Source organism: Mus musculus, chromosome 19, assembly GCF_000001635.26.
Source record: "Mus musculus strain C57BL/6J chromosome 19, GRCm38.p6 C57BL/6J".
Taxonomy (NCBI): domain Eukaryota; kingdom Metazoa; phylum Chordata; class Mammalia; order Rodentia; family Muridae; genus Mus; species Mus musculus.
Window position 1 is genome coordinate 42,006,643 of NC_000085.6, and position 23,800 is coordinate 42,030,442.

The 23,800-nt window shown below is 49.3% G+C and overlaps 1 protein-coding gene across 3 annotated transcripts in view; it reads left to right on the forward strand.

Annotated features, from left to right (window-relative positions):
- Positions 1-23,800, forward strand: part of Ubtd1 (ubiquitin domain containing 1) — a 52,888-nt gene that overhangs the window by 24,880 nt on the left and 4,208 nt on the right. Inside the window, exon 1 of one of the 3 annotated variants that reach the window (XM_006526997.1) lies at positions 10,511-10,664. The exons of 1 other annotated variant lie outside the window; for it this stretch is intronic. The gene's annotated coding sequence lies outside the window, so the exon portion shown is untranslated. Of the gene's footprint in view, positions 1-10,510; positions 10,665-12,732; positions 12,935-23,800 lie in introns of those variants that run through there. One more of the 3 variants, XM_030250896.1, reaches the window with a different exon arrangement.

Genomic DNA, 23,800 nt, shown 5'->3' on the forward strand with positions numbered 1-23,800 from the left:
CTCAGCGAAATTTCATGAGCTGAGTGTGCCCGCCTTGTGTGTGCCATGTGCTGGGTCTGTTCTGTTGGTTGGTGGGCTAGGCACTAACAATCTGTCTTAGAGTGGAAGGAATCAAACACAGGCCAAATGACTTGCCTGAGTCACCCCTCGGAATGCCTGCCTTAACTCTTCGCTGCCCAGACACATTCTGCCTCCTTTCTGACCACAGCATTCTTATTGCAGCATCTGAAGAGCTCTGTTTGAAGAGTAAAGCTAGCGCTTTAGTTACCTTCTTCCTTAGAATGTATTTGGCCAGGGGGAGAGTGGAGATGGGCATGCAGGGCCGTGTGGTGCTAGGAACAGGGTGTTAAGAGGTTGGAGGGAATCTGGAGGGTGCTATGCTGTGACAGTGTCTCTGAGAGGGAACTGACTGAAGACACTAGGCTATTCTGGCAACTCCTGGGGTCTCCCCTCCCCTCCCCTCCCCTCCCCTCTCTCCTTCATGCCAGTAATCACACCTAGAGCCTTGTATGCACTAGGCAAGGGCTCTTCAACTGAGTTACATGTCTGTCTTCTCCTAGGTCTTCTGTAGAGGTTTTTATCTCCTTGTCCTGTTTCTTGTCTGCCTCTCTTTTTTCTTCTGATGAAGCATCCCTGAGCTAACAGGCCCCTCTAGCTGCCTTAGCATCTCTTGTCTGCCTACCTAAAGGATCTAGAGACCTTGGGATTCAGCTTCCTTGACACATCGTACTTCCAGGTACTGCTTCCCTCCTGGTTCCTCTGCCACTGACATCTCATTTCAGAGCATCTGTTTGTGCTGGGCACTTTAGCATCAGAGCCTCAGTCAGACACACTGCACTCAGCCTGCTGGCCCAGACCGCCTTGACCCTCAAGGACAGGCCTGACGGTGGCAAGACAAGGAATGAGAGGATGACACTTGGGAACAATAAAAGGAAACGGTCATTTCTGGAATCCCATGCAGGCACAGGCATGTTCTGTGCTTTCTCTAACACCGACAAGCTTTTGCCCAGCTATTGGCTGTTGGCATCTTTATTTACCTATCAGAAGTAACTTGGGGCAGGGTCACTCAGCATCTTACCTGTAGACTCTCTCATTTCTGGGGCAACCAGTCTTAGGGGCCCAATATTAACATTAAAATATAAATAACATTAGGCCAACTCACTATATTTTAGGGTGTTTTTAGAAATGTGTCTATGTCTATGAGTGTGTACTGCGTGTGTGTGTGTGTGTGTGTGTCTGTGTGTGTCTGTGTGTGTGTGTGTGTGTCTGTGTGTGTGTCTGTGTGTGTGTGCGTGTGCGTGTGTGTGTGTGTACCTGTAGAGGCCAGTGTGTGTGTGTCTGTGTGTCTGTGTGTCTGTGTGTACCTGTAGAGGCCAGAAGAGTGCATTGGATTCCTTGGAGCTGGGGTTCCAGAAGCTGCCTGACTTGCTGCTGGGTCTTCAGGAAGAGGTGGCCTGCACTCTTTAACCACCGAGCCGTCTCTCCAGCCTCTGCCTTACAGGCATTGGAAAGTTGTGGAAGGGAATGTTTTTGAGCAAATGAGTGAGATATCACTAAAGTAAGGAAGATGGGTTAGAACAAGAAGAGAGCCTCTTATTTGGCCCAGCTTATCTGCAAAGCTACTTAGCCCCACTTAGTTCCTTAGCCTCAGGTCCTGTTGCTGTAGCGTGACCTGTTCCTGGAAGCCATCCTTTCATTCGGAACCTAAGAAAGGTGCTTCCTGAGTCTTTTGTCCTAACAGTGGAGGGAACAGGAGCTGCCCTCTGACCCCTGTTGGACCTGAACACTACTGCACTTGTGGGCACTACTGGTAGAATGGAAATTCAGAGGTCTTTCTGGAAAGCAGTTTGGCAAAAGGACCAAGAGCCCTAAAAATATCCTGCCTCTTTGACCTAGAAATTCCCCAGTGAGGATTTTATCACAGGGACCAAGCTGAAATGTGCCCAAAGCTTTATGTGCGAAGACTTTCATCACAGTGTAGGAAATTAGAAACATGCTGGGGAGAACTTAGTGGTTGGGTATGTGCCTGCCCTTGGTAAGAGCTCCAGCCTTGGTTTTAGAAACAGAGTTACCTAATATGCAATTCAAGCCCCTCCCAGATCCAGTCCCTCCATCTCCATCTCCATCTCCATGCAGACTGCCTGCTGCAGAGACCTCAGTACACTGCTAGGCCAGACAGGTTCCTTGTCCATCACAGCAGCTCAGAACCCTGACAATCATACCCTCTACTGGGGCCCAGACTGAGAGATGGGAGCACGTCCTCTTCTGCTTTACCTCCTCTAAGGCCATCCATCTCTGTTCTCTGCGCTTGTAACTTGATCTTTCACTGTCCTTTTGTGTTTGTCTCCCTGACTGGCTCTGACCTTGAAAGTGTTTTACTCTGTCCACAGTCACAGGCCTAGGGCTTCGTGCGTGTTGTGACTGAGTGGATGGATGGATGAATGAGTCGAGGATTCTGTCTGGCTTTGAAGAATCACATTTGGTATAGTGCCTAGCACGTAGCGTGGTGAGCACCGAGTAATTGCTTCCTGAGTGAGTCTGGAATAAAGACAGCAGGACTTTTTATTTTATTTAGATTTCACGTGCTTCCTGAGTCACTAGCAGGCACAACCAAGCATTTGGGCATCTGGATTTGCATTGAGCCGCCATAGGTGAATATGACTAGCAGCAGGCGGTTGGGAGTCACTGAGCTGGGGGCTGGCTTCAGAGTGAGGCTGTTACAACACCACAAGCTTCAGTTATGCACACTGTGTGATCCCAGTGAACTGAGAAGAAAAAGAAAATACCTCAGTGTGGTTTTGCTAGTTATTTTTAGGCAATAGAATACAGGTGACTTACATTTTTCTCTTTTTATGTTTCTCTTAGGTAATTTCTCTATGTGTGGCGTATGTCATTTTAAAAAAATTTCTAAAAAATGAGGAAGGTGTTTGGGTGAGGGCTCCTATTTAGTACTGCAGGGGCTGGACTATGTTTCTGCAACTTGTGCCGGTTCTGGGGCTGGTCCCAGGCATATATAACCTAGCCTACAAGCTGATCCTCTGATAAATCAAGTAATTGCCTCATGATCTGAGAAGAATAGAGATAGCTCCTAGGTTGAGAGCAGATTGCCTGTGGCTTGAGGGTCCAAAAGGAAGAAAGGGGCACGAGTGCTGTGACAGACCCTGGGGTGAAGGGGTTTTCCTTAAAAATTTGCCAGTGATGGGGCTGGAGAGATGGCCCACCAGTTAAGTGCATTGGCTGCTCTTATACAGGGTCGAGGTTTGATCCCAACATCCACCTGGTGGCTCACAACCATCTGTAACTCCAATTTGATGGCCACAGGCATCAGACACATACATGATGCACACATACATACGTTCAGGCAAAACACCAGTATACAGAAACATAAAGGAAAAAAAAAGACCTAAATAATTCACCAGTGAAAAAGCCTTCACTGAGGCTGGCCTGGAGTACATTGTTGGGGGAACCTAGGGCTACATGTGAGCCTAGACAGCAGAGATTGTGACACTGGGGTCTAGGTAGTTGGCTGGCTTAGCAGGCAGTTTGAAGGTCAGCCGAGTGGGACGCCATTATTAGAAAGGTAAGACAGCTGAGAGAGACTGACTGGCTTGCAGAAAGCCACCACCTGGGGGGAGCCAAGGTGTTCTCATCTTTGCTTCAGAGCAAACCAAGCAGGTGAAGCTGTCTGCTGTGGGGATGTGCTGGCTTGTTTTGTTATCTAATGCCACCCAGCTCAGAGTCTCTTCTGCATTCTCCCCTAATGTGTTTGTGTTCTCTCTTTTAAAGTCCGGCTCATCTTTGCTCTTGCCTCCTTCTCCAGCTTTCTGCCCTTGCTTTTGGAGGGGCAAGATGGAGCCTTGCACATCTTTGAGGTCTTCATGTGACCATGTCGTTCCATGGTTAGGTTAGAGTTCACTGAGGGAGGCGTGCTTTGCATTTATCCACTTTCCCAGCTGGAAATGTCAAGGCTCAGTGCAGCCCTCTCTGGCTTTGTGACTGGTGCCTGCCCTGTGCTTCCCTGGGTCACCAAGGCGACGAAATGTTCACTTGCAAGCAAATAGCATCCCTGGTCAGGGCTGCCAGCCTTAGCTTTCCTTGCCTTCTAGCTGAGCTGAAACCAAGAGGATGCCTTTCCCACTGCTCTGAGATGTGCCCACAGGGCTCTCAGTCTTTGGTGGCAATACTGAAAACAGATAGCTAGCTCCTGCTGCCTGGCATTGTTGGCACTGCCTCCTCCTCCTCCTCCTCTTCACCTCACTCTGGAGCCTATCTAGCATCTATGGCAGGGAGTAGGTTTGGGACAGGTGCTCTTCTAGTGTACAAATAGCAGCTACAACCTGTCTGCAGGGGCACCATCTTCTTGGGCTGCTTCCTCCTGGGGGCCTCTTTTTTCTCCTGGGTTTGATAAAGAGGCTCCGGTCTTCTAAGCTACCCCAACAAGGGAGGAGCCCAGCGTGAGGCTGCTCTGGCCAGTGTGGGACTAGTGGAGCACTCCTGAGAGAATGAGGCTTGACCCGTCTGCCCTGCCTCTGCATAGCCCCACCTATCCCAAAACTGACTCAGCTCTCTTTGACACAGATCTTAAGCCCTTGTCAGACTTGTCTCAGAAAGGACAGGTGATATGGGCTGTGACCAGCAGCCCCAGGCCAGCCAGGCCCTACGGTCTTCTACTCCAGGAAACCTTACAGCCTGGAGCAGCTGTGACGCCTGGCCACCCAATTGTCAGCCTGCCTTCTGCTAAGAGACTATTCCACGGAGAGTGGGCAGGTCCTCTCTGTTCCTGCTGCCCCTCGCTTACATCACCTTTTCCCAGGAGAACTGAGTGTCCCTGCGTGTTTCACTCTGCTTTGCTCTGCTTTAGCACTGAGCTAAGCACCGTACTGAGCACCGTATATGCCTGGTGCTCCTGCAGTGTGAAGGCTCAGTCCTGCCCCAAACCCCATTTTGGTTTAGGTTTTGGTTTTGAGACACTGGCAACTGCAGGACTCACCGGATCCTGTCTCAGCTTACAAGTATGTGCACCGCACCAACCCTCGTAGCTCATCTGAGGCGCGTGGCAGAGGGAGCAGCTCAAGTTGAAGCTTTAGATGATCCAAGACGATCAATACATTTTTCTGCAACCAAAGATCCAGCTGGGCTGTCTCAGACTTGTCACAACAGAGGCCTCTATTGCCCTACACGGCTTTAAATTCTCTACCAAACTTCATTTAGATGAAAGATACACACTCAGGTGCATTGCTCTTTAAAAAGCCCACCTGTGCACAAACACGCTGCTTAGAAAAGGCACGGCCTACCCAACAGCCCTCAGCTGGCAAGGTTGGTGTGTGTTCATCTAGATTTTCTTCCTCACAAGTGCCAAACCTGAGCTCACTTAGAGTTGCCCGTTTTCTTGGGAAGCACACAAACCTGACAGGACCAACTGACCACCGACAGGGCCACTAACTAACCACTGACAGGACCACTAATTGACCACCAGCAGGACCACTAACTGACCACCAACAGGACCACTAACTGGCCACCGACAGGGCCACTAACTGGCCACCGACAGGGCCACTAACTGACCACCGACAGGGCCACTAACTGGCCACTGGCAGGGCCACTAACTGACCACTGTCAGGGCCACTAACTGATCACTGGCATGACCACTAACTGACCACCGGCAGGGCCACTAACTGACCACCGACAGGACCACTAACTGACCACCGACAGGGCCACTAACTGGCCACCTACAGGGCCACTAACTGATCACTGGCATGACCACTAACTGATCACTGGCATGACCACTAACTGACCCCTGGCAGGGCCACTAACTGACCACTGGCGAGACCACTAACAGGACCACTAACTGACCACTGATGGGACCACTAACTGACCACTGATGGGACCACTAACTGACCACTGGTGGGACCACTAACTGACCACTGGCAGGGCCACTAACTGACCACTGCCGGGACCACTAACTGACCACTGGCAGGGCCACTAACTGACCCCTGCCGGGACCACTAACTGACCACTGGTAGGACCACTAACTGACCACTGGCAGGGCCACTAACTGACCACTGCCGGGACCACTAACTGACCACTGGCAGGACCACTAACTGACCACTGGCAGGGCCACTAACTGACCACTGGAGTTACCCAGCTCTGACATTTGCCAAGTAGAGGTGGTGTCAGATGCAGTTCTTACCCACTCCCCTGTCATATTGCTCTTTGTCGTTGCTTTAACACCATGGCTGGCAAAGGTGTGACCGCCCCCTTTCAGGATGACACAAGAGTAGGCATCAGGGACAGCTCACCAGAGACTGTGAGCATCTGGGTTTCTGTCCTTTCTCTCTCTAGCCTTCTCTCTCAGCTCTTCTGCTGCTGCCCCTTCTCTGTCCTTAAGACCCTCTCAGGCCAGGCACAGCCATCCTTTTGGATTTGGGTCCTATCAGTTCATTATGGCTTATACTAGACCAGTTTCAGTTGACAGACATGTCAGCATTTCCATCATTAAGAAGCTTGCCTGTGGCTGGGTGTTGGTAGCGCACGCCTTTAATCCCAGCACTTGGGAGACAGAGGCAGGCAGATTTCTGAGTTTGAGGCCAGCCTGGTCAACAAAGTGAGTTCCAGGACAGCCAGGGCTATACAGAGAAACCCTGTCTCGAAAAACCAAAAACAAAAAAACAAAGAAGCTTGCCTGTAAGCTAAATATAGTACCACATACCTGTAATCCCAGCTCTCAGGAGGCAGAGGCAGGAGGATCACAAATTCTAGACCAGCCTAGGCTACACAGAGTGTCCTTGCTCAGCCTTGGCTACGCAGTGGGACCCTATCACAAAACAGAACAGCCAACTACTTACTGGGTTATCTGAATGAAGTTGGAGATACCTACTTTTGAGGCTTGGGAGAGCGGGCCATAAGAGCTTTTCTTTAATGCACCCATGGGGCATGACCAGTTAAACGAGCTGATCAAGAGAGGTACAGAGACTGAAAACAAACAAGCAAAACATCAGGGCAGCCCAGTGAGTGGCAGCTAGAGTTCAGTTTAGAACTGACCCCATCACCACACCACAGGCATGTGTTTAGATATTTATAGAGTCCTCATTTATCCACAAAGAAGAGCGTAAGTAGGCGGACCATGGGATGGGGCAGGGCAACCATTAGACCTTGCAAGGTCCAGGTCAACCCATCAGATGCCCAACTGGTCCTGCTGGCTGCCCTGGCTATCCCACCTGACTGAAGGCCTCTGCTTCTTCCATTCCTGCCACATGAACCACTTCTTCCAAAGCCAAGGTCCCAAGGTCCTGTCTCCTGCAGTAAGTTTCCCAGACATGCCCCATTCCCACCTTTGTTTCTCCTCAACCTTTTGGGTCTCCTTTGTGCCAACCAATGCTTGTCTGATAACTAGCCAGCCAGCCATCCGTTCATCATCTACCCAACCACCCAAGGACTACTGAAAACTGAATCTGTGCCAGGGACCTAGCAACTATGAAGGAGAGATCCAGGCCCTGCCCTAGAGGCTCCTTCCAGTAGTAGAGATGGGGTCAAGGTGGTGGGTTACCAATGGCTGGATTGGGAGGAGAGCTGAGATAGGGAATAGGGAGACCACTTGTTAGGTTGGAAGGGAGTCCTTAAGCTTTGGATATTCTTAAGGTAATTAAACTGTCAACTTCACTTCCTCAGGCCCTTGAGGGCCTGGCAAGGTCTTCAACCCAGAGGGTGCTCAGGAATCAAATGTTGAAATGAATCTGGGCCATGACCCTTTTGTCTGGGCCTGCACACCCTAGCAGCCAGTAATCATCTGCTTCCCTGCCTTTGGGCCTCCTGGCTCCACTCCAGTTGTCATTTGAGCACAGAGAATTGGGTTACCTGGGAGGGGGGTGACGGGGTGAAGCAGGGTCCTAAGAACTTGAGTGGCCCAGTATGGAGCTCAAGGCTGACTCCATCAGCACCAGGGGAGAATGGCTGCAGAGCTGGCAGTGTTGGCCCACAGGCTCTGGGTTACTCTTTTACACAGATTCTCTCATAGATGCCTCTGTTCCCATCATTACCCCTAAGGGAAACTGAGGCCCAGAGCTTGTTCTTGTAGCAGCAGCAGTGTGCTGTGTTGGAAGGAGGGTGAAGTGAGGAGTCTGAGTTCAGGCACGAGGCTAAGGCTTCGTCCCTCCCTGCCAGAGTCTGTGTCACACAGGGTCAGGTTTGGAGGCCTCCGCTGAGCAGCCCTGGGTTCCAGCCATTGCTGTGGTAGATGTGGAGGAGTCCGTGGGTCAGGGCGTATGCTCCCTGCAGACTGGCTACACGCCTCCACTCCTGTACCTACTTATTTGGATGCTTGTTTCAGCTTTGAATTTACATATTTATTTATTGTATGTTTATATAGTTAAAAAATGTGCTAGAGCACATATTCCAAGGATTTCCTAAATTATTCAGATATTTTCATAACAACAAGTGTGAACATACTGTATCAAAAAACCAAAAACATTGTGCATCATTTGTGTGATTCAGACTCAGCTGAGTCAAGGAGATAAGCTTGTCTGGTCAGAGACTTATTCTCGTCTCAGAGCTGTCCACTGGGCCTAGCCCTGCCAGAAGACCAGCGAGTGACTGGGAGTATGTGAGTGGTCTGAGCACTTTCTCTCTCTGTCTCTCGTGTCTGTCTGTGTGTGTGCACATGTGCTTGTGTATGTTGGAAGGCCAGGAGTCCTTACAGACTTTCCATTGAGTGGATTGGAGCTGAATGGAGAACGAGAAGCAGCTACGAACAGTAGTGCCGAGGAGCTCAGCTAAGAATCCAAAGCAGTGGGGGCTGGAGAGATGGCTCAGAGGTTAAGAGCACTGACTGCTCTTTCAGAGGTCCAGAGTTTAAGTCCCAGCAACCACATGGTGGCTCACAACCATCTGTAATGAGATCTGATGCCCTCTTCTGGTGTGTCTGAAGACAGCTACAGTGTGCTTATATATAATAAGTAAATAAACCTTTTAGAAAAAAAAAAAAAAAGAATCCAAAGCAGCTCTGCCCAGACTGCTTGATACAGGAAGGGCCTGCTACCAGGTAATGTCCTGGTCTCTGAGAGTATCTCAGCTGAGATGCCCCTGTCACACAGAGCTGAGGTAAATGATGTCCAGGTGAGGGCCTTCCTCCTCCACCAGCAGCTCCTGTTGAGAAGCCCAGGGAAGGCAGTGGAAGCTGAGGCTCTGATGTCCTCTGGAGCCTGTGGTCTTCATGGAGCTGTCAGGAGGATGTTTGTACTCCACCCTTCCCCAAACTGCCTCCCTTTGCCTGCCTTAGAGAAGAGCTTCTTTGAAAGCCTTCTGCTACTTTCTTTGGGGTGTGTGTATGGGGATAAGAGTTTGCTGTTTTTAAAAAGGAAGGAAACAAAAGCCGGTCTCCTACTGTTACTTAAACCAGGCCTCACCTGCCCACTGCGTCGGCCCATTCTGTAGGGAAAGGAAACGAAGGCCTGAGCAGGAGGAGCACGGAGAGTTCCTGGTTCAGTTTGGAGGCCCTGCTCTGGGGCCTGGGATGTGCTTTGTGAGAATGCTGGGCCCCTGGCTGCCCCTGGGTTCCACGCAGGTGTCAGAGCCCTCCTGGGGACATATACCACTGTTGGCTCCCTGTTTTCCAAGACCACTTTTTTAAGCATTGGAAATTAAATGCCTTAGGTTACCTGGACAGCCTCTCAGGCCTTTCCACAACCAGCTGGGCACAGCCAAGGAACGCCTCTGGTCTCTCCACACACTGAGGAGCTGTTACGACTCATGTGATGGCAGAGGACATGGTGCTACCAGAGCTGGGGCTATTGTCTCACCCAGAAATCTGGATCCTGTTATTCCTCCTGTGAAAGGAATAGGAGGCTCTGCTCACCAAGGCCCTAGCTTTTGTTGCTTCTGATTGCTTTGTGGCTGTTGCTGTTTGGACATGCATTCTTGCTGTATAGCCCAGGCTGGCTTTATATTCGAGATCCCCTGCCCCAGCCTCCCAAGTGCTTGGGCTATAGGCCTGTACCGCCACACTGTCAGTTGATGGATGTCGAGATTGAGGTCACATCTGTGAAGGTGGCATCAAGAAGTAGACCCAGGTCTTGTGATTTCAAAACTGCTTTTTTTTTTTTTTTTTAAATTTAATGTTCTAAACCCTTTAGTTTCCTCACCTTCCCCAGCTCAGCTAGTAACTTACTGAGCCAGCCCCAGGAGCCTGTGGCTATTGGGGGCCTAAGCTGAGCTAGGTTTTCTTGCCAGAACAGCCACACAGTCTAGCAGCTATTGTGGCCGGATATGTCCTGGAACACCCAGGGGATTAAAAGGGTGGACTTTATTTGTGCACAGTTCCAGTTGGGAGCCCCCTGTGGACTGCCCACCCAATTCTGGCGAGTGTGTTGCCTGCCTGTGAGTCACACAGACACTAATGAGTCAGGTTTTTCCCTCCTTCAGTCTGGAGCAGCTGGGGAGGAGCAGCTGGGGAGGAGTGGGGTTTCCTTAGGAGACCGATCCCTCTCTGCTCTCCTGCTCACTCCCGTCTTGGAGCGGAGTCTTTTCTATGCACACAACCACATCTTGGGCCTGGATGAAGGGTCCTCTGTGTCCCCACAGAAAAGTGTCTGAGCTATGGTCACACTGGTCAGGCCTCAGGCTGAGTGGAGTCAGGAAGAGGGAAAAGTGAAGGGGCCTTGCCAGCCTTAGAGGTAAGGGTTGCAGGGAGTCCATCCAAGGTGTCTCCCTGGAAATCCATGCGCCTGGGCTGGGGCCCGGTTTGTTCTCTCTGCGCAGAGGTGACTGCCCTCTGGTCATGCATTGAGGTTCTCCCAAGCTCTCCTCTGATCTCCCTTAAGCTGGCCCTTACTGCTGTTAGCCAGCCTGATTGTCCAGATGGTCAGCCTCAAGCAGGCAAAGGGTTCTCCCAGAGTGCCCCTTGCCAGGCCCTCACCAGAGGCCTGATTAAACACAGAGAAAGCAGCCAGCTTGGCCGTGTAGCAAGTTCCTGAGCAGTGCTTCTTGGCATGGCTGTCTATTGGAACCATCTGGAGAGCTTCTAAACCCCTGTGGTGCTGGGAGCCAGGAGCAGACTCTAGAGCAGTTAAGTCAGAACTGTAGCCCTCAAGGCAGGGTGTGTGTGTGTGTGTGTGTGTGTGTGTGTGTGTGTGTGTGTATTTTTTGTGTACCATTCTGTATTGGTTCTCAAGAGCCTGTTCTCCAGTGATTGACGGTACCTGCGAGGACAGCAAACCATGGGAAATATCCCGGAGAGTCACCCAGAGCTTGTGTTGGGGACTTCAGGCTGTCAGGAAAAAGACTTCCTTTGGTCCTGGATCCTGATGGACTGAGGCTAGAAATCTGGACCCCTTAGTGCTACGGAAGGAAAGCAGGGGGCCGAGGTCTGCCAGGGCTGATGAGTCACAGACTAGAGGAGGAAGGGGAAGGGATGAGTCAGGCACAGCTGCCGGCAAGGCCCAAACTTGGCTTTGGAGCACGAATGTGTTCAGTGAGTTCTCTGTCAATCTGCAGACTAAATGGAGTGTGTCCCAAGCTGTGCTGCACAAGGAAGTGGGTGATGATCCTTGAAACAATGGGGTTCAAGATCTCAGAATGTTGAGCATTGGTGTGCATACTTTGAGCAGTTTACAGAGACTCTAGGCAGATAAAGGAGTGGCTTTCGTGTGTGTGTGTGTGTGTGTGTGTGTGTGTGTGTGTGTGTGAGAGAGAGAGAGAGAGAGAGAGAGAGAGAGAGAGAGAGAGATGTGCATGGAGGATCACTCAGGGAGCCGTGATGAAGAGGACTTGGACTTCTCATCCCAAGTTCACTCGACTAAGAATGACAACCAGAAAGACAATGGCATAGAGATCCTTACTGACTCCTGAACAAAATGCCAGTAAAACTAACCGAGGGCTTGGGAGATATTGGAGCCTCACCAGGGAAAGCCACAATCGTTTTAACTGTGATCATACAAAGCAGGGCTTTTGTCTTTGTTTTAGGATAGAGTTTCATACAGTTGAGGCTGGTCTAGAACCCACGATAGAGCTGAGGATGGTCCTGAACTCCTGATCTTCCTGCCCCCTCAGCTGTTGTGATTGCAGATGTGTCCCACATGCCCAGCTTGACCCCAGTAGTTTTCCACATGCTCGGTGTGGTGTTTGCTGTGGGGCAGAGTTCTAGTGAACTTGGTACTAGGCCTCACCTGGGCTGTTCAGTCCTCTCAACTCACCTAACTAAACCAACGCCTGAGTGTTGTTCACGGCCTCTCTCCTGGTTATTGTTACCCTCGGACATTTCATTTCTTCCAGGTAAGTCTGGAGGAGTGCTGTGTCTGCATGTATCAGACTCAACATCCCGAGTGTTAAAAATGAGAGAAGCAGTAGCAGGAAGTAGGGATTGTCAGTGTGGAGGGTAGTGAAACGCAGGGAGCCCCACTGTTGTGTGTACTTTTAAAACTACTGCCTTTGCTGGAGGTCTGACGTGCTCTGACCCCTCCCAGCTTCCCCTTTGTTCTACCAGCCTAGCTCTGGGAGGTGACTCTGTCAGCCCACTCCTGAGACCCTGACAGCACTCACAAGCCTTGCTGAGAGGAGGTGGGGCCTTTAGGGATCTGTCCAGTGAGTGGCTTGATGCTTTCTTCTACGTGCGCCCCTTCCCTTTCCTGAACACATGCTGCTTGTTCTTTGGCTTTTCTGTTGAGCACATGACCTCATTCATTTAACCCCTGTATCCTCCTGTACTTTGAAGCAAAGAGCATCAGGTTTCAAGGTTTTCAGAACAGCAACTTCCTGAAGAAGCTGACTTTGTTCTATTGACTCAGCTTGATGATTGGAGACAGTTTCCAGCACCATGTATGGGACTTTTAGAATTGTGGGCTGAAATAGGCCTCTTCTTCCTTCCTGAGGTAGCTACTCTCTGCTCTTCTGTTATAGCAACGGAAAACGGGCCAAGACAGTAGGCCAGGCTAAGCTGTGCTGTTGGGTAAGTCAGGTATATTAAATGCATTTTTGTTTTATGCTGTTCAACGTACAGAGGGCTTACATTTTCAGGTCTGAGCATCTGTGCTCCCTTCCCCCAGTGAGGAGTAACTAGAATTAGTATTTGCTTTTCAACACTTATCCAACAATGGAAGTAGACTTCTGCATGGTGTAACAGTTGCCCCAAGTGGGGTAGTTATATGAGATTGGAGACTGGTCTCCACTACTGAGCCCTAAGCCAGCACTACTGAGCCCTAAGCCAGCTGTGCTTAGTTGGGGTCTAGCTGGTTCCCCAACCTGTGCCTCTTCAAGCCTGTGAATGACCTGGTGGGCACTCAGTCTTTGGAGTGGGCTGGGATCTAGGATTTAGAGCAGGGCTGGACCTCTAACTCCTGTCACCTTGCTCCTATTCTGGTATTTTGTTTGTTTGTTTGTTTATTTTGTTTTGTTTTTTCTGCCTTTCCCACCCTAATCACTGAGTTTAGCTCCAGATATCTTTATTTTCCAGTTAAAACTTAGCCTGCTCTATTGGTGGAATAGATTTTGTTTGTTTGTTTGTTTGTTTGTTTTCGAGACAGGGTTTCTCTGTGTAGCCCTGGCTGTCCTGTAACTCACTCTATAGACCAGGCTGGCCTTGAACTCAGAAATCCGACTGCTTCGCCTCCCAAGTGCTGGGATTAAAGGTGTGCACCACCCCTGCCCGGCAGAATAGTTTAACAGAAGGAATTTATGACACACACACACACACACACACACACACACACACACACTTGGGAAACAGACATAGGTTCCAGGGCAAGTCGTCTTACCTCTCAGCCCCAGTGTCCTCATCAGTAAAACGAAGGGCCAAGGCTACACTATATTAAGGTATCCCTCTCAGCTTCAAGATTCTGCCCTACCTTCAATGTTATGTGCTGATGAAATGGCGTGCCTAGTCCTCGCTGGGTTTTCCCCTGTGATGGCAGCTGAGACATCTGGTCTACCTGTGTGGAAAGAGCTAGCCCCGCCCTCTCTTTCCTCCCTCCTTCCCTACAGTCCCAAGGTAGCAAAGGGAGCTGGCCAGATGCAGGAGACCTTTCTAGCAGCCCCCAAGGAGCTCCTGATTTATTTATTAGCTGCCATCTCCTTCTTCTGCCGTAGGAAAACTGCTGACCCTGTGCCATGAGGCCTGCAAGGGAACACAGCATCCATCAAGCCTGCGCTTTGTCCCTGATAAACTTAACCTCCTTTAACCCCTGTGTTCTCCTGTACTTGGAAGTACAGAGCAAGGCTTTTCAGGTTTTTAAAAATCACCTCAACTTCAGAAAGGAGCTGCTGACCTCTGTCTAAGTGCACTGTGGTAATGCATTAGTCTTTTATTTAGGCACCAGGCAGAGTGGTCACACTTAGCCCTTAGCATAGCCCCATGAAATGGTCTTTCTACATGTGGGAACACCGAGGCATAGGATGGTACCACATCCACACAGGTGCTTGCTGGTCAGAGAGAGCCCCCTCTGCCCATCTCTGAAGGCCTTGGGGAGTAGTCAGAAAACAGAAAGGTGAACTGTCTCCTTAGTTATCTGTGGCCAGAGAATTTGTGTTCAGGTCAGGACCCTGGTTGCACTTGGAAACAAATGACAGCACGAGGTGAGGAGGAGCGTGTAGTCACTTAAGTGTGGGGACTTTATCAACACCTGCTGTTTAATGGCATTTATGTTCTCTTCCCTCAGACTAGCCTCAGCTACGGGAACAGTTGGGCATATGGCATGTTAGAATACCCTCCTGAGATGGGGGCTCTGTTTGTCACTGAACCTCACATAGGCCAATTCTCCCTCAGGAAGTAGCCCGTTCCCTGGTTGGTAACCAGGGTGGTTGGTTAGTGCCCACTTTGGGTACTATCTGCTTTTGCTTAACTTTCCAGGGGCCTGGGCCTGGGGTTCAGGCCAGAGGGCAGATAATGACATCTTTCCTGGTGTACTCAGGGTGTCCTGCCTGTGAATGTGTACATTGTGTCAGAGTAGTGAAAACACGGGCTGTCTGTGCTCTTGTGAGCCCCCTTGTCCTTTTCCATAGCTGCCCCCGAGACTTGTGGGTAAGACTGTTTCTCTTGGCTACACTTGGAGCTCCCCTCACCGCAGAGGTTCCGGCCTTCTCTGGGCTTGGTTTCTGGCATCCAGTGCCTCGTCCTTCTGCAGTCTCCTCACTGAGCGCTCTGTGACTGGCCTTGGACCTCTCAGGCCCTCCTCTGTTCCCCCTCCCTGTCTTACTCACAAACAGTCCTCTCCCCAGTTTGCAGGGCTTTCTTCCCAGTGAATCTGCCATTCTGTCTGCTCACTTCATTTGTACCAGATGCTGAACCTGCCCATGGGACCAGGAAGATAAACTTCAAGGCTCTTATAGCTTCAGGCCACTGAAAAAGATAGTGGGAGAAGAGTGCAGTGCTCTGGGCGTGGTGCCATCCTGGAGCCAGAGTTCTGGAGGACCGGAGTCTTCCTGCCTTGATCCTTGCCCTGTCCAGGACCGCTTGAGACCCTCTCTACCCCAGGAGGACATACAGTTTAGGATGTCTGCCTTGTCACTTAGCAACCAGCTCCACCCTTCCCCTTCCCTAAGCCCTGGAGGTTGGCCCCAGGGAATGGGAGGCAGGGCCCATAGGCCCGCTTAGAGCCCCAGCTGAAGAGAGCTGGACCAGCAGACTCCCTCTCCTTTCCCATCGAAGGTTACCCGAGCTCTGAGGGTCATCTCAGGCTACCTCTGGCTATAAATACTATCTATCCTGAGGGATTACCTGGACTTTTCTCCTGGCTGCACCCTCTTAGGCTGGGCTGATCCTCTCAGGGCCAGTGGTTCTTTCTGACCTCTCATCCCCTTAGCCAGGTGGGTCACTGCAGACTTCTGCATTCAGCTGTGACTGCTGGGGACAATGGGAAGAGCCAGGAGAGACTGAGGAATGTGTTCTAGCCAAGTGAGCTCTTGCAGCCCAGACTGCTGGGACCAAGTGACTCTGATTCTTGCTTTCTTCTGTGTGGAACTTCATCTCCTTTCAGCCAGCACAAGCCCAGGCTTGTCCATAATCAGTACTTCAGGGCAGGACACTTTTGGCCCCATCCTTGGAGCCAGGCCTGGGGTGGAGCTTGCTTGGTAACTGAGTATGGAAATAGCTGAGGGAGTTCTGCGGGCATAAATAGGGCCAGCTCTTGGCTTGTCTTGGGAAGTGTCTGTTCCCTTTTGTTGGTCTCCAGCTCCGTATCACATCTCAGGGGCTCAGTTGCTCTAGTCCCTGAGCCATAGGAAGGATCTCCTGGGGTCTGAGATCAAGAAGCAAAGGGAGGGCAGGTGTGATGGCAGACTTGTAATCCCGGTGCTCAAGAGCCTGAAGCAGAAATATATGACTTGTAGGGAGCCTGGGCTACGAAAGCGAGACCCCGTGTACACACTCACACAGCCGTGCACTCCCATCCTGCTCTGTCAGTTGGTTCACAATTCAGCTATTTCTGAGAATCTGCATTGTACTTGACACCCTCAAGACACTAGGTTACTCAGAGCAAGGCCACGGAGTCTGCCATGCCCTTCCTGTGTTTCTGAGAACTCCTGTTCTACATAGTCATTCTGACTTAGGCAGTCTGAGTCAGGTGCTGGGAGTGACCACACACACACACACACACACACACACACACACACACACACACACACACGCGAGCGCGCGTGCGCTTTCACCACCTGTAGTGTTCTCTGTCCTGCCTTCCTCTCACCACCCTCCCTTTGGTGCCAGACACCACTCATTATCCAGGCCAAGCCACAGCAGCCACCATCATTATCCTCCCCCACCCCAGACACTGTGCCCTCTTGCTTTCTCCTCTCCCCAAGTCAGCTTGGCATCCACATTGAAGACCATATGTTAAGCTAACCTGTGTTAACCTATGCTGCGTTATGGCATTTCCCTTCCTGTTCTGCTATGTTTACAAATAGGATTTTTTTGGGGGGTGGGGGGGTTGAGGCAGGGTTTCATATAGTCCAGGCTGACTTTGAATTCCATGTACAGCAGAGAATGACCCTGAACAACTAGCTCATCCTGCTGCTACCGCCCAATTCTAGGTTTACAGATATGTACCCCACATATAAGTACGAATTGGGGTTTATGGTTTCCCATGCTGGGGATTGAACCCAAGGCCAGGCACCTAGGCATTAGCTTGGTAATACTCTGTCACTGAGCTGAGCCCCCAGGCTGTCCTCTAACCTCCATATTGCTTTGTGACCCATGCTCCCTCACACACATCATGCCTACACACACACACACACACACACACACACACACACACACACACCCTTGGTTTCAGGGATCAGACTTAAGTCAGCAAGTGTTTCCTCCACCAGGACCACCTGAGCTTTGTCAGCTTGCATCTGTGCTCTTAGCAGGCACTCCAAGAACTCCGGTACAGGAGCTATGCAGTGTCTCTTGGAGGCTCCTGCCCCTCCACTCACACACACACACACACACACACACACACACACACACACACACACACACACACACACGTCCTGCCCAGTCACAAGAGCTTTTGCTCCTGCCTGCTCACTCGAGTCACAGGAGCCCAGGACCTTGTCGCTCTTTCTTTTACCTCCTCCCATGGAGATGCGCCTTGAGCATAATTGTTGTGTTTACAGTCTTTTGTGGGCTACATCCAAAGCCGGGGTGTTTCCTCTGCTCCAGCTTCTAAGTAGTCACCACTGCATGTGCTGCTGTGGAACCTGCAGAACCCACCCTGGCCCAGGACGAAACTCACGGTGCTGCCTGCCAGTGCTGAAACTCTAACTGCTGCTCTCTCTTCCTTCCCATGCTCCCTGCTCACCCTCAGCTGGCTACCCCCAAAATACCAAGTGTCCTCTGAGCTTATTAACAACTTCCATGGTAATCTGATTACAAACACAACTAATTCTCATTGTAGAAAACTTTTTTAAAAGAATTATTTGTTTATTTTATATGAATACTCTGTAGCTGTCTTCAGCCACACCAGAGGAGGGCATGGGATCCCATTACAGATGGTTGTGAGCCACCATGTGGTTGCTGAGAATTGAACTCAGGACCTCTGGAAGAGCAGTCAGTGCCCTTAACCACTGAGCCATCTCTCCAGCCCCCAAAAAACTTTTGAGAATTTAACAACAACAACAAAAAATCACTGGTAACTGCTGCCATTCATCTATAGCCACTGTTCACATTTCAGTATAAATTCTTGCAGCCTTTTTAATATTTATATAATTATGCATACTCTTTTAGAAGCAAAAGCTGGGGCACAGAGCACTTGTTGGTCTAGAGCCTTTCCTCATTGTTACAAAGTGGCTGCCACTGATGGGTGGCACAGAGGGACATTTTACTTCTTTTTCTGCATAGTTCAGCTGTCCCAGCTGTCCCTGCATGAAACTGCTGAATAAAACCATTTATCTTGGGGATATGTTCTCAGAATACATTCCTAGAAAGCCAAAAAGTTAAGCCAAACTTTGTAGTTTTGACATCATATCAAATAAATAAGCTTAATAAGATTTATAACAATGCATTGCCATACGATTGAGTATTCATATCCTTTTTGAGACAAAGTTTCATGTAGCCCATGCTGACCTCAGACTCACTCTGTAGCAAGAGCAACCTTCAACTTCTGACCCTCCTGCCTCCACCTCATGAATCTTGGGGTTATAGACCTGTACCCAGTGGATCTGATACTAAGGATCAAACCAGGGCTTTGTGGGACCACCATCAATCAACTTCATTCTTTTTATAAAATTATTCTTTCATTTATTTCTTCATGTGTTAGTTAGTTAGCACAGCATCTTACAATGGAGTCCTAGCCAGCCTTGCATTTGCTGTAGCACAGGCTGGCCTCAGATTCTTGGCAGTCCTTCTGCCTCAGTCTCCTGACCAGTACAACTACAGCCAACTGTCCAATTTGATTTTAACGTGTGTGCATGGGTGTGTGTGTGTGTGTGTGTGTGTGTGTGTGTGTGTGTGTGTGTACGCGCACACTCGAGTGCGCATCTCACTATAGAAACACAGGCATCACAGACAAGCTCTACCTTTCCCAGCTCTTACACAGGGTTGGGGGGGTTGAACTTAACCTTTTTTGTTTGTTTTGATTTTTGTTTCTCTGAGACAGGGTTTCTCTTTGTAGCCCTGGCTGTCCTGGAACTTGCTCTGTAGACAAGGCTGGCCTTGAACTCAGAGGTCTACCTACCTCTGCCTCCCAAGTGCTGGGATTAAGGACTGTACCTAGGCTGGAGAGATGGCTCAGCAGTTAAGAGCACTGACTGCTCTTCCAGAGGTCATGAGTTCAAATCCCAGCAACTACATGGCAGTTCACAACCATCTGTAATGAGATCTGATGTGTCTGAAGACAGCTACAGTGTACTTATATATAATAAGTAAATCTTTTTAAAAAGGCTTGTGCTACCATCTGGCTGAGGTCCTTATTTATTATGTAGCAAGCATCTTACTCTCTAAGTCATTTCCCTCAGCCCCAGTTTGTTTGTTTGTTTGTTTGTTTTGTTCAATTCAGCTACCTACAAAATATCTTGAAAGTAAAATTTAAAAGCCATCATCAATTAACTTTCGTGCTTAGATGAAAAGCTTCCTTTTCTGGTTTGTCTGGATTTTGTCTGATTATACACTCCGGCACATAGGGCTCAGATATCCAGGCATGTGTCCTGTGTGTGCTCATGTTTGTGCCTGGAGAGCTGATATTTTTATGCTATGTTTGACCCACGATGAGGATCCAGGCTGGCCTAGAGATGCTGCTACTGCCCTCTGCCGGCCCACAGGAGAACAACACTGAAAGCTCACTGGCCTGATGGTACCTCCCTTCTGCTCCTGCCTCACCACCCCCTCATGGCTGAGGGAAGCGTGAAAAGCCTTGTATCCCAGGTCACTGTGGTGCAGAGAGGCTCAGGAACAGTGTCAGCTCACGAGTGAGAAGTGTATAAATGGCACTTTAGAAAGTTAGCTGCTGTGTGGGTGGAGGAGAGATAGCCCTGGAGGTTGCTTTAAGAGATATATGAGCAAAGCAGTATTCCCAAGGAAGTTGTGAACAAAGACAGCATCCCAGGTATAAGTGCGGGCTTCCAAGGTGATGCAGAAGCATCAGATGACAGACACCACACCGCCACGCTGTGTTTACGTGGGTTCTAGAGATTTGAACTCAGGTCCTCACAGTTGCACAACAGAATACCACAGGGTTGTTATTGTGAAGAGCAGTCCTTTACACAGCCCTTGGGAGAGGCACGTATACATAGTTACAGTTCAGATGTCCTTAGGGTCACAACTAAGTAACCTCAGTTGTCAGGCGCGGCTGAGGTAACACTTGAAACATCCCCAAGCTTTCCTGTGGCTTCTGTAGGAAGCCCATGATTAGCAGAGAATGAGGGCACATTCCTGTAACGCTAGCATGGTGAAGTCAGGGGAGGCAGGTTAGGAGTTCAGGGCCATCCTAGACTAGCTGAGACCCTGTCTTACAGGAAAGCAGTAAGAAAAGGAAGCAGTGCAAAAGGAAGCAGTGCTGACACTCAGGAGCCTCCTTTTCTCAGCTCTCAGCAGGTTAGGGGCTGCCATGTGCCAGACCCTACCTCTGCCCAAGCTAAGAGCAGCAGACAGCCAGAGAGAAGTATATCTAGCAACAAAGGAGGCAGGAAAACTACAGAAAGGTTCCAGAGGCCAATGAGCACTGAGCAGGGGCCAGAGGCTCATAATCAGGGTCCCAAGGGCATCCCCACTACTAGCCATGGCTCCTGCTGGATCTCAGCTCCAGCCAAGGAGTAATCACCCCCAAGACCCAGAGAGACAGAGGCAAAGGGCGTAGAAATCAGGAGAGATGGGTCCTTGCTCAAGGCAAAAACATCTTCAAACCAAAGTCCATCCCAAAAATGTGTTTTCAAAATGTGTTGCATTTCCCAGTGCCTCTTTACGTTGATCTTGCTTTGCTTTTTGTGGTTTGTAGGAAGTGTAGGGATTATTCTATACAATAAACCTGTAACCCCAACATGATTACCAGATAGCTCACCTTCTACCCCTGTCCCTACCAGCAGTGTTCTTTCTTGCTGGAGGAGAGGTGGTACGTGCACCTGGGCTCATTTCCGGGCTCTCTCTCCTGTTCTTTTGGTCTCTTTGTCCATTCCTGATGAACATGGCACAGGGCCTCCATAATGGTGGTGCTGGCTATCCCACTGTATCCCTGGCTCATAGCTCTTTCCCATTCATTCATTCATTCATTCATTCATTCATTCATTTTGTATCCCAATCAGTTTATATTGCAGCCCAACTCCCTTTTCCAGTCTCTGGCTCATGTTTTAAAGACTCTTATTGCTTAACTTTGCTAATTGATAACCTGTTCTAATTCCCAGTCTGAAAGTACTTGTAAGCCTGGTTCTTCTGCTGTTCTCTGGCTCTGACTCACACCACTGTATTTATTGCATCTTATGAACTCCATTGTTGGGTTCTTGTTTCTTTTGGTTTTTGAGACAAGGTTTCTCTGGGTAACCTAGATTGGCATAAAACTTACTGTGTAACCAGCCAACCTCAAACTTGTGATCCTCCTACCTCCATCGTTTGAGTACTGGAGTTATAGGCAAGACAGAGTCTTATCATAAAGCCCTGGCTGTCCTGGAACTCACTGTGTAGATCAGACTGGCCTCCTAGCTCACAGAGATCTGCCTGCCTCTTCCTCCCAAGTGCTGGGATTAAAGGTGTGAACCACTACACCGGACCTCTGTTGAGTATTTTCAAGAGCTGGTTTGAAGTTGTTTTCTGTGTTTCCCAGGAACATGTTCCATTTAATGTTGGCCACAGCTTTCCACTCACACAAAAAGAACTGTGTATTTTGGAGTACAAGCCATAGGACTTAGTAAAACCCCTCATTCTGTCTTCAAGGAGGCCATTTAATCTTCCTACATCTGCCCTGTCTTCTGTGAAATTGCATCCTAGTACCTACTGCCTCAGGCCACAAGGCTGGGATGGGGTAGGGCATGTAAATGAAAAGACATCAGTGGTGGTCTGTGAGTAGCGTGTTCTTGTACTGAGTAGCTGCAGTCCTGGCCACCAGTGGGGGCAAAACAGTGCAGCCTCAGCCTCGGCTACTAGCATGACCAGTTACAGAGCACAGCCTTGAACTTGCTTTGTAGTCAAGGTGAACTTTAATGCTTCACCTAGCTCCTGTGAGTTCTCAGCCCTCAGCTTTGAGATGGCTGAGCCTCCAGATGCCTGACAGAAGCCTCTGCCCCTGTCTTGACCATAGGCTGGAACTGTCTTGTAGATCATTTGGACCTGGGCACCAAGAAGAAATGACACTTAACAGAAATAATTTTCTTCAGATGTTGAAGAAATTAGTTGTTTATGACTTTTTAAAATTATTACATCATGAATACACCTCAGAAATATAATGATTATTTATATATACAGACACTGGAAAAAAAGAAAAAGTTCATTATATTGACATGGTAGAGTAATAAGATGTTAGTAATTTTATTTGTATGAGTGTTTTGCCTGCATATAAGTCTGTGTTCCACATGCATGCCTGGTACCTGAGGAGGCCAGAGTAGGACTTCAGGTTCCCTGGATCTGGAGTTATAGCCAGATGTGTTCCAGTATATGGGAGCTGGGGAGCAAACCAGAGCTAGTGAGACAGCCAGTGTTTCTTAACTGCAGAGCCAGCTCTCCAGCCTCAAAATGTTTTAGTCACGTGAAAAGTTGACATTAATATAAATATGAAGTAAAAGGATGATTGAAATCGTATATTGGCATGAAAATATCTTAACTCCTTTCGGGGAAAAGGATTGTAAAGAAATGAATTTAATATCATGATCCAAGTGCAGAGTACAGGAGAATATTGCACCTGTCTGCCTGCCTGCCTATCTCTCTCTTTATTTCTTTCTTTTTTCCTTTTTTTTTTTTATGACAGGGTTTCTCTGTGTAGTTCTTGCTGTCCTGGAACTCACTCTGTAGACCAGGCTGGCCTTGAACTCAGAAATCCGCCTGCCTCTGCCTCCCAAGTGCTGGAAGTAAAAGTGTCCACCATATTCCTTTTGAATTCTAAGTAATTTTTTCCCAGTGGCAGCATAGTACAGTGGTCAGAGGCTGGACTTGGAATCAGAAAGTCATGGGCTTAGCGTCTGTTTGGCTTTTGACGATAGACAGACTCCTGGTTTTCCCATCTGTTGGGTTGTTCTGAGGTGTAGCCACGCGCCAGGGTGCATTTCTAGTATGCAGAAAGCCTTGCCTTTTTTTTTTTTTGGTTTTTCGAGACAGGGTTTCTCTATATAGCCCTGGCTGTCCTGGAACTCACTTTGTAGACCAGGCTGGCCTCAAACTCAGAGATCCACCTGCCTCTGCCTCCCGAGTGCTGGGATTAAAGGCGTGCGCCACCACGCCCGGCTCTTTTTTTTTTTTTTTTTTTTTTTAAAGGAAGGAAAGAAAGAAGGCAGGCAGGTGAGGTGGGGCATTGAGTCTGAGGACTTTCCTGTGTTCTGGCATACTTGGCTGTAAATGGTTTGCGTTACTAGGTTTCTCCTTGTTTATGGTGTGGCTTTGGCTATTTATAAGGTAGGAAGCATATTCATGGGCATACGATGACCCCCTTTTCCTCTCAAAGCATGGGGGGTGGATCTTCCTATAAGGTAATTATTCCCATGATCCTCTTGAAAAGCTTAAAGATGGACCATAGCCACAGTTCGAACGTTCTGTAATGAAGTGGAGTACTCTGAGGATACAGATCTGTCATTAGTGCACAAGTCTGACTACTGGGAAAGTTCGCTGGCACCATAGTTGCTGGCACCGTGGGAAGACCCTAACTGCAGCCTCAAGGATGCTTGTCCATAAAGGGCGTCCTGGCCACTGAGCATTGCTGGGCACTGCTGG